Source organism: Chelonoidis abingdonii, chromosome 6 (assembly GCF_003597395.2).
Source record: "Chelonoidis abingdonii isolate Lonesome George chromosome 6, CheloAbing_2.0, whole genome shotgun sequence".
Classification (NCBI taxonomy): Eukaryota; Metazoa; Chordata; order Testudines; family Testudinidae; genus Chelonoidis; species Chelonoidis abingdonii.
The window spans coordinates 6,892,142-6,906,116 of NC_133774.1; the positions used below are offsets into that span (position 1 = coordinate 6,892,142).

General features: G+C 43.6%; 1 protein-coding gene across 11 annotated transcripts in view; it reads right to left on the reverse strand.

Moving 5' to 3' along the window:
* CELF4 (CUGBP Elav-like family member 4) overlaps positions 1–13,975 on the reverse strand; it is an 866,187-nt gene that overhangs the window by 143,521 nt on the left and 708,691 nt on the right. The gene's annotated exons all lie outside the window — the stretch shown is intronic.

Here is a 13,975-nt window from a genome sequence, read left to right on the forward strand (position 1 = left end):
AGATGGAGAGTGGTCTAGTAGAGAGGGTACTAAGCTGGGAAGAAGCAGAAGCCAGTATGAGATCTTGAGCAAGTCACTTCACCTCTCCGGACATCTTTTTCCCCACCTCCAGTCCTTTGCTTGTCTTGTCTGTTCAGCCTTTGGGACTGTCTCACTGTGTTTTTGGACAGCCTAGTATAACTGGGTCCTGATCTTGGTTTGCCCCTTTAGGTACTACCATAATACAGAGGTAGAAACACGCCAATCTACAAATAGTGGGGGATTTGGTATAGTAAATGTTATCCAAATTTTGAAAGAGCAGGAAGAAGGAAGTCTACTGGCTGCCGCCAAACAGAAGAAGAATGTTACAAGATTGCTCTATAAAATAGAGATGTCTGTATATATGCAAATATATATAGCATATATGCAAATATAGTTAGTAGACAAAGTGCCAGTAGATGGCGCTCACCAATATGCAGTACAGTTGGTTTTATAGGACCAATCAAATTGATCACTGTGCACTGCAAATGGTGCAACTCTTCACATGCAGTGCTGAACAAACATAGCGGTGGAATCAAACAGGGCTTTGATCTGAGGATTAGCAGGAAGAAAATGCCATGCAATATAAAGGAGACTTATCCTCCATGGTTGTTGCTTCATTTGCAACACAGAGTAACTTGGCATCTACACCTCTGTTTATTCAGACATTTAGAATTCTGTTAATTCTGAGAACTGAGTGTCATTGTGAATTGATGTGGCCGGTGCGGAAAAAGGAGGCCTTCATCTGACATATCTAATGCTTGCCAAGGCAGGTAAGACCTTGGCAGTAGCGGATGGTTAGTTGGCAGATGTTTTCCTCCACCACAGCTAGATTTTGCCTTTAATCCTCAGAAAGAACAAAATTAATGCCAATGGGAATTTTCCACAAGGATCCCACTGTGTCATAAGTAATAGATGGCTGCTGTGTGAAAGGGAGGGTGCTGGACAAGTGGTTAGAGCAAAGGCCTGGAAGTCTGGATTCCCAGCAGTATTACAAGCAGTGCTTAGAAGCCTCAGATGACATCAGCACCCCAGTGCACTACATGCTGTATGTGCACCAGCAAGAGACAGCTCCTGCCCTTCAGAGTTTACATTAAAAAAGACCCCAACAAGCCAGAGAGAGAACTAAGAGTCATTGTTGTTATCTCCATTTTATAGCTAAGGAACTGAGGCCCAGAATAATTGGACCACCTACAGTTTACGTGTGGCAGAGTCAGGAATTGAACTCAGCTATTCTAAATTACAGGCTCATACACTAAGCATAAGACCACACTTTACCCCCAGCATCTGCCACTAATTCATCATGTGGGATCATGAAGGTCATTAAATTAAAGGCCATTGATTTAGTTGGGGTTAGTCCTGCTTTGAGCAGGGGGTTGGACTAGATGATCTCCTGAGGTTTCTTCCAACCCTAATCTTAAGAACATAAGAACATAAGAATAGCCCTACTGGGTCAGACCAAGGGTCCATCTAGCCCAATATTCTGTCTTCTGACAGTTGCCAATGCCAGGTGCCCCAGAGGGAATGAACAGAACAGGTGATCCTCAAGTGATTCTATGATTAAATGGGCCAGATTCCCAATGGACATGGGTGGGGAATTATGTAGGGCATTCGTGTGAAATATATATCACTACCCAAGGCAGTTAAAACCTGAGTTGATGTAAACTAGTGTAGCTACCAGCTGAGAATCTGGCCTTAGTCTTCTGCAAAATGAGGATAATAGGACTGGCCCTCTGCCTACTGTTATCTATGGACAGGCTCCCACTGGACTCCCTAGGATTGGGCCCCCTCAGTACTTCCTGAGCCCACAGGGTGTTATGAGGCTTAAATCACTAATCCGTGAAAAGTGCTTTGAGATCCATGAGTGAAAGCTGCTGCATACCATGGATGGGGAAGGCTTATTTATGTCTCTATCTCATGGATTCACTGCTTTTAAGGCCAGAAGGACCATGATGAAGATCTAGCCTGACCTCCTCATCTCCCTGTCTGATTATTCCACACAAAGTATTATTATAGGCACGCCCTAGTGCCGTTCGGAGAGGAGAATGTTGGAACACGAAGGACCACATGTGGGCCTCATCCAGATCTCATGGAAGTCACTGACTTCCACTGGTTTTGAATCAGGCCCTTAATGAACATGAGGCAGTGCCATATAATTCCTTTGCAACAAGCTGGCTAAAATTGGAGCTCATCTGCTTTCTTCCTGACCCCTTTTATTAAGTGCTATGAGATCTACTGCCGAGAAGCACTATATAAGAGGTAGCTATTATTTCCCATTTGCTCCTAGACTGGCAAGTCTACTTAATATGACTATCCTTGTTTGTTCCTCTGGTGCAGCTGGTAATATATTGCTCCCTTTAGCAGCACTGGCAGACATTCTGCAGCCTGGCGCTCTGAGGGAAAGAAAAAATGGAGGTAAAAATACCCCTCCACTACACTCACTTTGTAATCCCTAATCAGAGTCCTCTGTGGAAAAAAACTAATTTCCCAGCCTGTCTTGACGTGTGAAATAAAGTCATACTTGAAAACGGGTGCTTGACAGGTTGCTTGTGAAATTTCATATTCAACTAAAAATAAAATATCCATCCATTGATAATTCATTAAAAGGGCACGAAAACAAATCTTTTCCCTGGATGTCTGGAGTGCTTCCCATTAGTTATGGCCCTTCAAATGGAGTGTATACACAAATTAAGCATAAACTTTACAGAAGACTAAATAATACTGTACTACCCCAGGTAAACCTATGTCTTCTAGCACAATTTTCAATGAAAAAGTCTTGAGAAATTATGTCACTGCAAAGTACAGTGCCATATATATATATATTTAGTGGGACCTATAAGTATAAGGACCTCTGGGCTCAGTGAGGCAACTCTCCCTAGTAATATTTGGATTATTTTTATAACTCATGAATTACAGCCCTTATTCAGCAAAGCATTTAAGCACATTCTTAATTTTAATTATCTGAGTGGCCCCACCGGAGTTAAGCAAGGGTGATAGTGCTTTGCCGAATTGGGGCCTGTATCTGGTATGAGTGGGGTCAGCTCATGGGCTAGATCAAGGGCTGGTGAGTCAAAAGTTTTTGGCTGCTGAAAGTTAGGCTGTGAGGCTGGGATTTAAACATGTCCAAGAGATTTAGATGCCCAAGTTCAATTAGGGTCCTTTTGAACTCTCAGCCTTGCGTCCATATCGAGGCACCTATGTCAGTGGAAACTGCTGGGTGTTCAGCACTTTTGAAAATCAGGCTACTTATTTAGATGCCACAATATGAATTTAGGTGCCCACGTTTGAAAATCTTGGCCTGCAGTTTTATTCCCAGCTGTGAAACTGATTTGGATAGGTGCCCTTGGGCAAGCCATGAAGGGCAATATTTCCAAACCAGCATGCCTGAAGTTAGGCACTGAGCATCAATGGGAGAAGCTGGTTGCCAAGACTGAAAACAGAGCTACATCGGCTGATGTAAATCTGTGTAGCTCCACTGAAATCAAGGCTGCTGTATAACATCAGCTGAGGATCTGGCCCCAGTTTGTAAAGAAACTTGAGTATCCTTGAAGTTTTGGACAGGAAGTGAAAAAGAACAGTGTACCCAATTAGACCTTGCAGAGGAGAGGGAACGTTAGATAGGCAGAATGTAATTACACAAGCTGGAATTAGGCCAGGACATCAGGATGAACTACCCTGCTCTTGTGAAATATGCCATGTCTTTTTCATACTCAGGGCTTCAATTTCATGTCTCATCTGAAAGATGAGTGGGAAGGCAGCCACAAGGAGCAATTTAACTTTAGAGTACTGAGAGCCAGCTTAGACACGCTCAAGCCGTGGGTGACAGAGACGGAAGGAGATAGGAGACATTCATCCAGCACTTGAGCGACAGAGGCCTTTGACAATGCTGCTCCCTTGGTAAGGGAATGTCTAAGCAGAGATAGTAGCTGCAGGTACTTCCATCTACAGGTCTCTTGAGTTGTAATTTATTTGGAGTAGATGCTTGATTTAGGTCTTATTCCCCCACACACTTGTGAGTTGGTACCACTCTGAGCTAAAGTAATTGCTTCCTGCAGGGTAACTGAAGTATTAACTAGAGGAGAAACTGCACCTGATTTTAACAAAGAATAAGTAGATACATACCTCAGATATTAGAGATGGCCCCCGAATCAAAACCCCAAGTCCAAATAACTCAACACTTTGGGAAAGGCTGGATCCCAATCCAGAGCTGGATTTTGTAGTTCAATCTATTTATAACAAATTCACACACGCCAGAGCTATTCCCATTGCTTCATGCGCTACTGGAAGGCGATTGTCATTGTTTAGCAATGGTCAAAATATATTTTTTTTCCATGAAAAATTTTGACAAAAAAGAAAAAAAAGGTTTTCATTTAATTTTATTGGATTTTCATAGAAAAACTGAAAACCCCCAAACATTTTTTCTTTTTGTTAGGTTTTTTTTTCCAAAGTTTTATTTTTTCAATGAACCTTTTATTTTTAAAATGGATATTGTCTGAAAATAAACCTTGTTACTGTGAAAAAACCATTTTTCATGAGCAGCTTAATTATTTATTTTATGGGAGACCCAGCTAAGATCAGGACCCTTTGCACTAGGCATGGTACAAACACATAGCAGAGACAGTCCCTGACCTACAATCTAAATAGGCAAGATGGACAAAAAATGGGAGGGAACATAGTCACTGATAGGAGAAGTGAATTGTCTAAACATAAACAGCAGGTCAAAAGCTCAGCCGGGAATAGACCCTAGGTCACTCCAGCACCCTATCCATTGGATGATACTTCTGCTCTGATACCAAAGTGATGGTTTGGTTTAAGAACTTCAGTAGACTAGACTGGAATGATTTTAAAAAGAAACAAAAATTAAAGAAGGGCCAGCAAATTAGGGAGATATACAATTTTTAAATAGCTTGTTTTAAAATTGGAATAGTGCACAGGCTAAGGAATACTGCAATAACGTTATTTAGTTAGAAATATATTGCCCATTAAAGCATATTACAAATCACTTCGATACTGTATCCATTTCTGTATTAACACATTTCACTATGATAGCCTAAATAATAAGTCTTTGCACTTACATGGCATGTTCCATTTCAGGATCACAAAACTATGGACAACCCGTCATGCTGTTAATTAATCTGATGTCACCTTTTCATTATCATTTCCATTTTATGTATGGGGAAACTGAGGCACCTCACGATGACAGTCATATGGAGCTATACCCTTAGGTGGTGTAAAATCAGTGTAGCTCCATTTACTTCAATGCTGATTTATATTAACTGAGGATCTGGCCCTTTATATGCCAAAGAATCCGCTTCCATTTGGACTGAAACAAATGGGAATGAGGCATACATTGTTAATGCGGAGAGTAATTAACCATTGGAACAATTTAGCCAGTGTTGTGGTGGATTCTCCATCACTGACAATTTTTAAATCACGATTGAATGTTTTTCTAAAACACCTGTTCTAGGAATTATTTTGGGGGCAGGTCTCTAGCCTGGGCTATACAGGAGGTCACACTAGATAATCACACTGGTCTCTTCTGTCCTTGGAATCTATGAATGAAACATGGCAACTGTTGAACCGTGTACCACAGCACCATGCAAGAGTTTAGGGCAGGAAATGAAGCAGAATATCATATCTTATTGAAACTGCCAGAGGATTTTAGGAATCCAGAATGTAATTACTCATTGGCATTTGGCTGGGACACCTGGGTTAATAAATCTGATTTTGCCAAAAATACTGTGGGATCTTTCACAACCACAAATTGAAAAGGTCTCAGCTTAATATCTCATCTGAAAGTTGGTATTATGATCTTGACCTTTAAAAACGATCTTGGTCATCATTTGACCGCTTTGGCCAAAACCAATCAAGACACCTACAACTAAAGGCCATTCTGGAATGGGTAAACACATGCAGATTCCTGAGGATTATCTGTGTAGGCTATGGGAAAAGGGTTCGTTCATTCCTGAAGAGATTTCATGGGAACTTCTTTGTTCCATCCAGTGAAGATATCGTGCTTTAAGGGTGAGCTGGCTGGAAGACAGGATTCAAGGAAAATAGGTGGAAGCATCCTGAGTGATTCAAACCTGGTCAAAAGCCCATGGAAAGGTCCCACTGACTTCACTGGGCTTTGGAGCAGGATCCTAGTGAGAAAGAGGTGCAAGAAAGGAAAAGAAAACCATCAAAGTGATAAAGATCCAATCCTGGGACTGTAATACCTCCTCTTCTACAGGAAGAAGGTGTTCTTAATACAGGATCTCTGTGTTATCCAGTGGAATTCCCTCTATTGGGCTAGAAATCCCCCTGTGAGGGAGGGAATGTTTGTCTCCAGGACTATAGGGTTATAAATGGCTGTCGTCCCTCAGGAAAGGTCAGTGCTTGGAAATTATTTTAGTCCTCCTAGGTTCTAATTTCATCCAAAAGAGAAAGGTGTTGAGCGTGGAATACCCTGTGGTGGATAATTCTGATGGCATTGAGACCTCTACAACCTTCTTTCTTCCCCAACCCCCCGGCAACCTCCTCCTGTTGTTGATTTAGTTCCTTCCTCCCTTTGGAGCCATAAAAGGACATTATAGCGCCAATTAGCTCCTTTTGTCTAAAGCAAAGATGTGAGGCTCGCTATCGCTTATCCCTCTTAGCCCATTTGGAGGTAATGAATTCTGCAGTGCAGAACAGTTTGAAGGGAAGAAAGAGAGCGAAAGACTGCAACTGAAGCCTATCAACTCCCCTGGGCCTCTTAGCTGTCCTGCCAGATGCCTGCACTGCTACGGAGATGTGACTAGAGAGGAAATGCAGCTCAGTTGAGTGCTTAGGCCCCAAAAGGCCATATTCGGTGCCGGTATGATTCATACTCCCTGTCAGGCAGCCGGTCTGCTGGCATTCTATTCCGGGGCTTAGAAACATCTGATTTATTAGTTCATTTATGAAACAATGGGGAAGGAAGGGAACGTTGCCCTGGGATTTGATTGGATTTTATTGCAGGACATAAGAGATATTATTGCCGGGGGGCCTACTGGAACCTCTGGCTAAGGAAGTGGAACAAGTGATGGTGGTGGCAGGAGTGGGGTGGGCCGAACTCTGAAGGTCTATTCCCTCTTAGGGGACCTGATGGCTGAGGGAAAACTGACTCCTAAGTTTTAGACTGTGGTAACTTTTGATAGCAAACAGAGACTGGGGAACACATAAGTCTTTAGAGGGGACTTTTCGACCAAATGTTATTGTCGGAAAATGCTGACTCTTCAAAACGGAAACTTTTTGAAGGAACATATCAGTTTCGATAAAACTTTAATTGGGAAAGATTTCTCTGGAATTTGATAGCAAGAGAATGAGACCAACTCCTCCCAGATACCCAATAGTCCAGCGGCTTGGTCAACTACTGAGAGATGGGAAATCCAAGCTCTAAATTCCTTCTCTATATCAGATACGGAGGAGAATTGAACCAGGGTCTCCTAAATCCTTGGTAAGTACCCTAACCACTGGACTAAAGGGTACAAGGTAGAGGCCCACCTCCTTCTCTCTCCCTTTTGGTTTGGAGTTAGGCAAGTGCTACCACCTTTCTTGCAAGAAATGGCTTAGGTGCCTACCCACAGTTCCTGGCTGAGAATCCCAACTGGAGATAGGTGCCTCACTCCTGGAGAGAGGTGGAGCTGAGGCCACACCCCTGTCTTCAGCATCTCCCATTGACTAGCTTAGGTGGCTTCCCTCTCCGCACGCTGGCTTTTGCTGCTCCCATTCTTAGGCGCCTCACTCAGAGCTGTGGATTCCATGAGGCTGCAAGGGGCTATTATGCTGAATTCTGACGCACCTAAGTCCCTTTGTGGATTTAGCCTCAAGATCTTTGGGACAGCACAGTGCCAAGCCCACTGCTGGCATTCAGCAAAGAATATGAAGTGCAAATGGTTCCCTTGAAACACTTGATGATGCCGATGATTTACTCATCTGGCACCAGCAGCCCACTAAGTCCTCTACTGACAGGGAACGACAAGATGCCAGCCCTGAAGAGCTTGCAATCCAGAGAGGTGACATATGAACACAAGCACTGGAAGACGAGGGGGTGGAAGGGTGGTGCCATTCAACTTGTCTCTTGTTAATGCCATGATTTCTTTCTAATCACCCTCACTGTGTTGTTAACCGTAATATTTTAGACATTCAAGGGTCCTTGAGTTAACTCTTCTCTGCTGGGGCTAGGGTGTGCAGCTGCTGTGACCATTTCTATCAACTGGCTTATTACATCTGTGAATTGTGCACAATGTTCCTCTAGGTCAAACCATGCTGTTCTCACTGCCATCCTCCCTCCCACCTGTTTGCTTCACCTACATGCTATGTCTTGCCTTTTAGCTTGTAAGTTTGGGGGACAGGGGCTCTCTTTTATGGTGTCTACCCAGCGCCCAGCACAAAGAGGCAGCAGCTTAGCTGAGGCCTCTTGTGGCTACCGCAGTACAAACAGTCAGTAGAAACCATCGGAACTTAGTTGTGGAGAAGGAATCTGCTAGGGTGAATCCAACCCTGCTCCCACTGAAGTCAGAACATCTCTCAGCATCTAAAGGAGTGGGCCACATCCCTTGAGGTCACATGCATTTGGGACCCACACCTGCCAAACTTACTCAAGTGAGGAGCTCTGCTGACTTCCCACGAGTGAGTCTTCCTGGCATGACTGGAATATGGCAGGATTTGGGTTTGGGTCAAATGCTCCCCAACTTTGCAGAAAATGATACAACTGCCTTTAAAAAAATTAAAAACCAGGTAGCTGCCAGGATCCCACAATGGGAAATGAAGTGCGTGTGTGTGTGTGTGTGTGTGTGTGTGTGTGTGTGTGTAGGGGGGGGTCTGGGGAGGGAAGAGACAAGGAAAGTTTCTCCTACGAAAGAAATGATCCAATTTGAAGTAAGTCCCTTATGGGAAAAGCTGTGACAGAGGCTGCTCTGTTCCTGTTAATTTTCACAGTGCAGCTGTCAGCGGGTCTGTAAATAGTACTCCATGAAGCCAGCACTTCCTATCCACACATCAACCGTTCAATTAACAGAAGAACAGAAGAAAGAAATAAAGTGCACCACGGCTTTGATGTTTCCCAGCAATTTATGAAAGTGTACACAAACCTAATTACAAGCCCCACTGCTTCCCATTTACATGGAGCTTCTCAAGTTCAGAGCTGTTTATATCAAAATAATTGTTAAAAATACCTCAGCTGATGTATGGCATTGTGGGCCTCTGCTCACCGCAGCCACCACGCCCCTCCTCCTGGGGAGCTTCTGCCTACCCAGCACTTTGGCACAATAAAAGTAGCTTCCCCAGCACTGTGCATGCAAGTTGCGCAAGATACAACTTCATCAGGACCTCAGTAGCTTGTTTCCTCTCCTCCCTCTACTTGACCATCTCCTCCCACTTCCCTTCCACCTCTCTTATAGTCTTTCTCTGCATTTGCCCCCATCCCGAACTTGGCTGAATGCTCCTCTGCTATGCTATGGTGGAATGACAACAGCTGTTTGTCCCCCTCTCCTCCCCACCACACTGTAAAGGAACTGTCTCAGCCTATGCTTTGTAAAGCACTGTACAGGTTAGTTGCACTACAGGAATATATAATAAAAAAACCCCCAAAATTACTAATACTGCAGGTTACAGGTTAGTATTTTTTGGTATCACTTCCCTCTACTGGTTGGATGCAGAATCACTCAGCTGTGGGTTGTCAGCTCCAACATGTAATGCAGCATTACATGGTAGGGACCTGTGCTTGGGAGCGGGGATCTGAGTTTTATCGCCACTCTGACCATCAAGTGCCAGGTGGCTACTGACTGCAGGAGCATGACTACCAGGATGGCCCCAGGTGCAGCATGAATTTATTACACTAATAAATATTTTAGTAACTCCGATCCACTGACCTAAGTGATCTGATCCAGAGTTTTCGTTCCACCAGCCTAGTGAACAACAAAATCTGTTCCAGCCTGAACAGAGAATTTCCAGGTTGAGTGCAGGCAGCAACACAGCTGCTTCTCTGGGCTATTAAATTCAGCAAAAGCTAGGAAGACCTCAGAATTTTCAGGGTCATGGCTGGGGTAAAGAGCAATGGGACACATGGCTGATGGTGCTGAATCAATACTTTTCTGGCTGTTTAAAAAACTCAAGTAAATAAAACCCATTGCAGAAGTCTCATCTGACTGTCAAGCTAGTTATAAGCAACTGGGAATTTCCCATTGCCTTCCTGGGAGATAGGGGATACTGAGAAAGGATCTGGAGGAAGAGAGAGTGCTGACTAAAGCTGGTTGAAAACTGTTTTTATTTTCAGCAGAAAAAAATTGGCTCTGTCAACACCTCCCCAAACTCAAAAGTTTTCAAGCTTTAAACAATTCCATTGTCAGCTTTGCCAGAAAAAGTTGACTGCTTCTGTGGAGAGAAGACTCTTTCCTCAAAGTGTAGCTTAAAAGCCAATTTTTTCTTTCCTTGTAAGCGCCTTGGGGCAGGGACTGTTTTTTTGTTCTGTCTCTGTACAGCACCTAGCGCAATGGGGCTCTGACTGGGGTTCCTAGACACTATGGTTTTAATAGTATAGTAAAAAAAAAAACCTGTGTGACCTTGGGCATGTCACTTGTTCTCTGTACATCCTCTGAAGGGATGCTGAGGGAGCAAGCAGAGAGGTAGGAGGAGAAGCAGGAAAGAACAGAGTGACAGAAGCCATGGAACCCAGGTTAAGGGGGGCCATATAAGTACCATAGGCAGAGAAATGTGGATGAAACTGTTGGCCTCATATAGAGTGAAAGGATTTAGAGTCAGTAAAATAAACTCAGAAAAAGATTGTGAGGTGCTTAGATACTATGGTAAAAGAGGCCGTAAAAACACCATCAGTCAACAGCTGTGGATGAAACTGTTGACCTAATACAGAAGCAAAGGACTTACGGGCAGTAATGCCCCGAATCAGCTGCTTTGGAACAAAGAATGGCGCTTTTGTACCACCATTGCTTGCACTTTGCTGGTCTCTCTAAGGAAGAAAACAAATTCTTGCAGAGGTACAGGGTGCGTGATGAATAGCAGCCAGGCGTCTATCTCAGGAAAGGGTTTAAAAAAAAAACTTTCACAAAAGAAAGTTACTTTTTGAAACTATTAGGTAGCATATGTTGTGTGAACAGGAAGTCACAGTGGAGCAATAATCCTGGCAGCTGTGCAGAAACAGGAGCCTGCTGCAAGAATGAATGACTCGAGACCTGACAAGAATGATGATGGATCCACTGTTGGTTGTACATGAGGATGAGCCATGAGGCATTTAAACTGGCTGAACCACAGGGACAACTTTGAGTTAGCATTGCAGCCAGACAAGTGGCCTAGTGCTAATGGTGCTGAGGCAGAGGGGTAGCACAGGGGCTGCCGGTTCTGGGTGTCCTGAGCAGAACGTCACAACTGGACCTGCAGCCATTACGCAGCTGATTAGTTTCAGTGGCACTGATCTTGCAAAGAACCAGGCCCAAGGCCCTAGCCGTTTGGGTCATTAATGACTATTTTGCACCTTTGGTAAGAACAGGAGTAATAATTCTGTGGCACTGGTCAAATTGCAGTCTGGTCATTTGGAAATGTATTGTTCCTTGCTTCCTACCTCAAAAGAAAGATTCCAAGAAAAAACAGGACACAACAAGAAAACAGATGAGCTATCTCCAAGGGATCTATGCTCATTAACACCAGCTGGGGATCTGGTCTTTGATCCATATCGTTCTCCCAGGAATGCCTTCTGCTGACCCTTTGCTCTCTGTTCACCTTCCCCCATGGTCCACTTTCCTTTCTCATTGTGTTACCCCTCTCACTCTGACTAAGCTTAGTGGGGTGAAATCTTGCATCCTCTGAAATCAATGGCAAAACTCCCATGGACTACAATGGGGCCAGGATCGAACCCCTAATGTTCTCATTTGCCTGAAAAATACATTATCCTCACCCCCAACAATGCCATACAAATAATAAATACTAATTTTTCCTCCACTTTCAAGAGGTTGCAGTATACCTCTCCACCTCCTGTCCAATTTTTCAGTGTAGTATTGGTGTGTGCTGTTCAACTGCTGCTACATTCTACCCCTGAGGTGTCTGTATTCTCTCTCTCTATGGCCCAGTCCTGAAAGATGCTGAGTGTCCTTCCACTCCATGGAAATGGATGGGTGCTGAGGTTGCTTGTAGGCTTGATCCTGTGGGATTATGCGGCTGTTTGTGGGACATACAAAGTACTTTGGAGTCCTTGTGGATGCAGAGCACTGTACAGAGTAAAACTAAAGTTATGATGCCTTCTAAGTAGCCACAGGTTTGGTTATTCAAGGACATTTCAATCACAAGTAGTTAACAGAAATGGTAATAACCATCTGGTAGAAGTGAACAGGAAAAATGATTGAGGCAACGGTCCAAATTCTGCACTGACCTTCACCCTGAGAAACTCAGCTGATTTACTGGGGTGGCAGAGGAGCTATTCAGTGCAAATTCTGACCCCTAATGCACAAGAGATAGATTTGAGTGGTGAGGAAAAAGGAAGACGGCAGGATAACAGCTGGACTGGTGGTGAACTATATTTTGTGCACAGTTCATCTATATGACAACATGTTCATATTACCCTTACTTCACCCTCCTCCTTTCCCCCAGCCCCCACCGGTGGTTCCCCCTGCCCACCTCTTGCATCTTATCTTTAACAAAGATTGTAGGTCCTTTGGGGACTGCCTTTTTGCTACATATCTGTACAATTCCGAGCCCAGTGAGGCCCTGATCCCTAACTGGGGTCGGGGAGCACTATCTTGAGAGATTCGTAGATTTTAAGGCCAGAAGGGGCCATTATGATCAACTAGTCTGACCTTCTGCATAACACAGATCAGAGAATTTCATCCAGTCGTTCTTTCATTAAGTCCATAACTTTTGGCTGAGCTACAGCAGGGCTTTTAGAAAGAGATGGCCAATCTTGATTTAAAGACTTCAAATGATGGAGAATCCACCACATCCCTGGGCAAGTTGTTCCAATGATTAATTACCCTCACTGTTAAAAATGTGCACTTAATTTCTTTTCTGAAGTTGTCGAGCTTCAGCCTCCAGCTATCGGATCTTGTTCTGCCTTTGTCTACTACACGAAAGAGCTCTCTACTATCTAAAATCTTCTCTCCTCGTAGATACTTGTAGACCATGATCCAGCCACTTAACATTCTCTTGGGTAGACAAAAGAGATCGAGCTTTTTAAGACTCTCATTCTAAGGCAGGTTTTCTAGACCTCAAATCATTCTTGTCGCATTTTCCTGAACCCTTTCCAATTTGTCAATATATTTTTTTATCTTCGTAGTATTTATCCTACTGGTAATTAGTACTAAAAGTCATAAACCAATAATAATAAAGCAAAAAAAGAGACACATTGTCTCTCCTTAATTGCACATTCTCTTCTGTGTAAGACAGGTGTGTGTGAGAGAGAGAAAGAGAGAGAAAGAGAGATAGAGAGAGAGAATGAGCAAAATAAGCCTTCCAGATTTTCCCCAAATATCAGGCTGGAACCTCAACCCTACTGGGCATTTGTCCAAATAGAATGATCTGAGGTTGATGGCCAGGAAGACTCTCTAAATATCTTTACAGTTCTTTTAATTCTAAGCTGTAGAGATGAGGATAAGAACTGCATTTTGCACTTTTCGGTGGTTGCACGGAGGTGCAAATCACAGTACTGCTTGGCTCTAAATTCTGCTTCCATTATATCCGTGTGCTTTTCTCTGCTGAACACCAAAAAGGTTCCTCATTGTTCCCATATAGACTGTTATTCCTTGGCAAAGAAAAAGCATTTAGACACTGGCAACAAGCCTGAATCATTCCTGTGCAACCAGTGGGGTTACCCCAGGGATAAATCTGGCCCAGCTGGTACAACATTTGTGACCGTGTGTCTTTGCAGACAATCAAAACTCTATCATTATTGGTCATGGGACACTGTGCCTCTTGAGCTCACATATATGTGAAATGATACAGTGCCACCCTG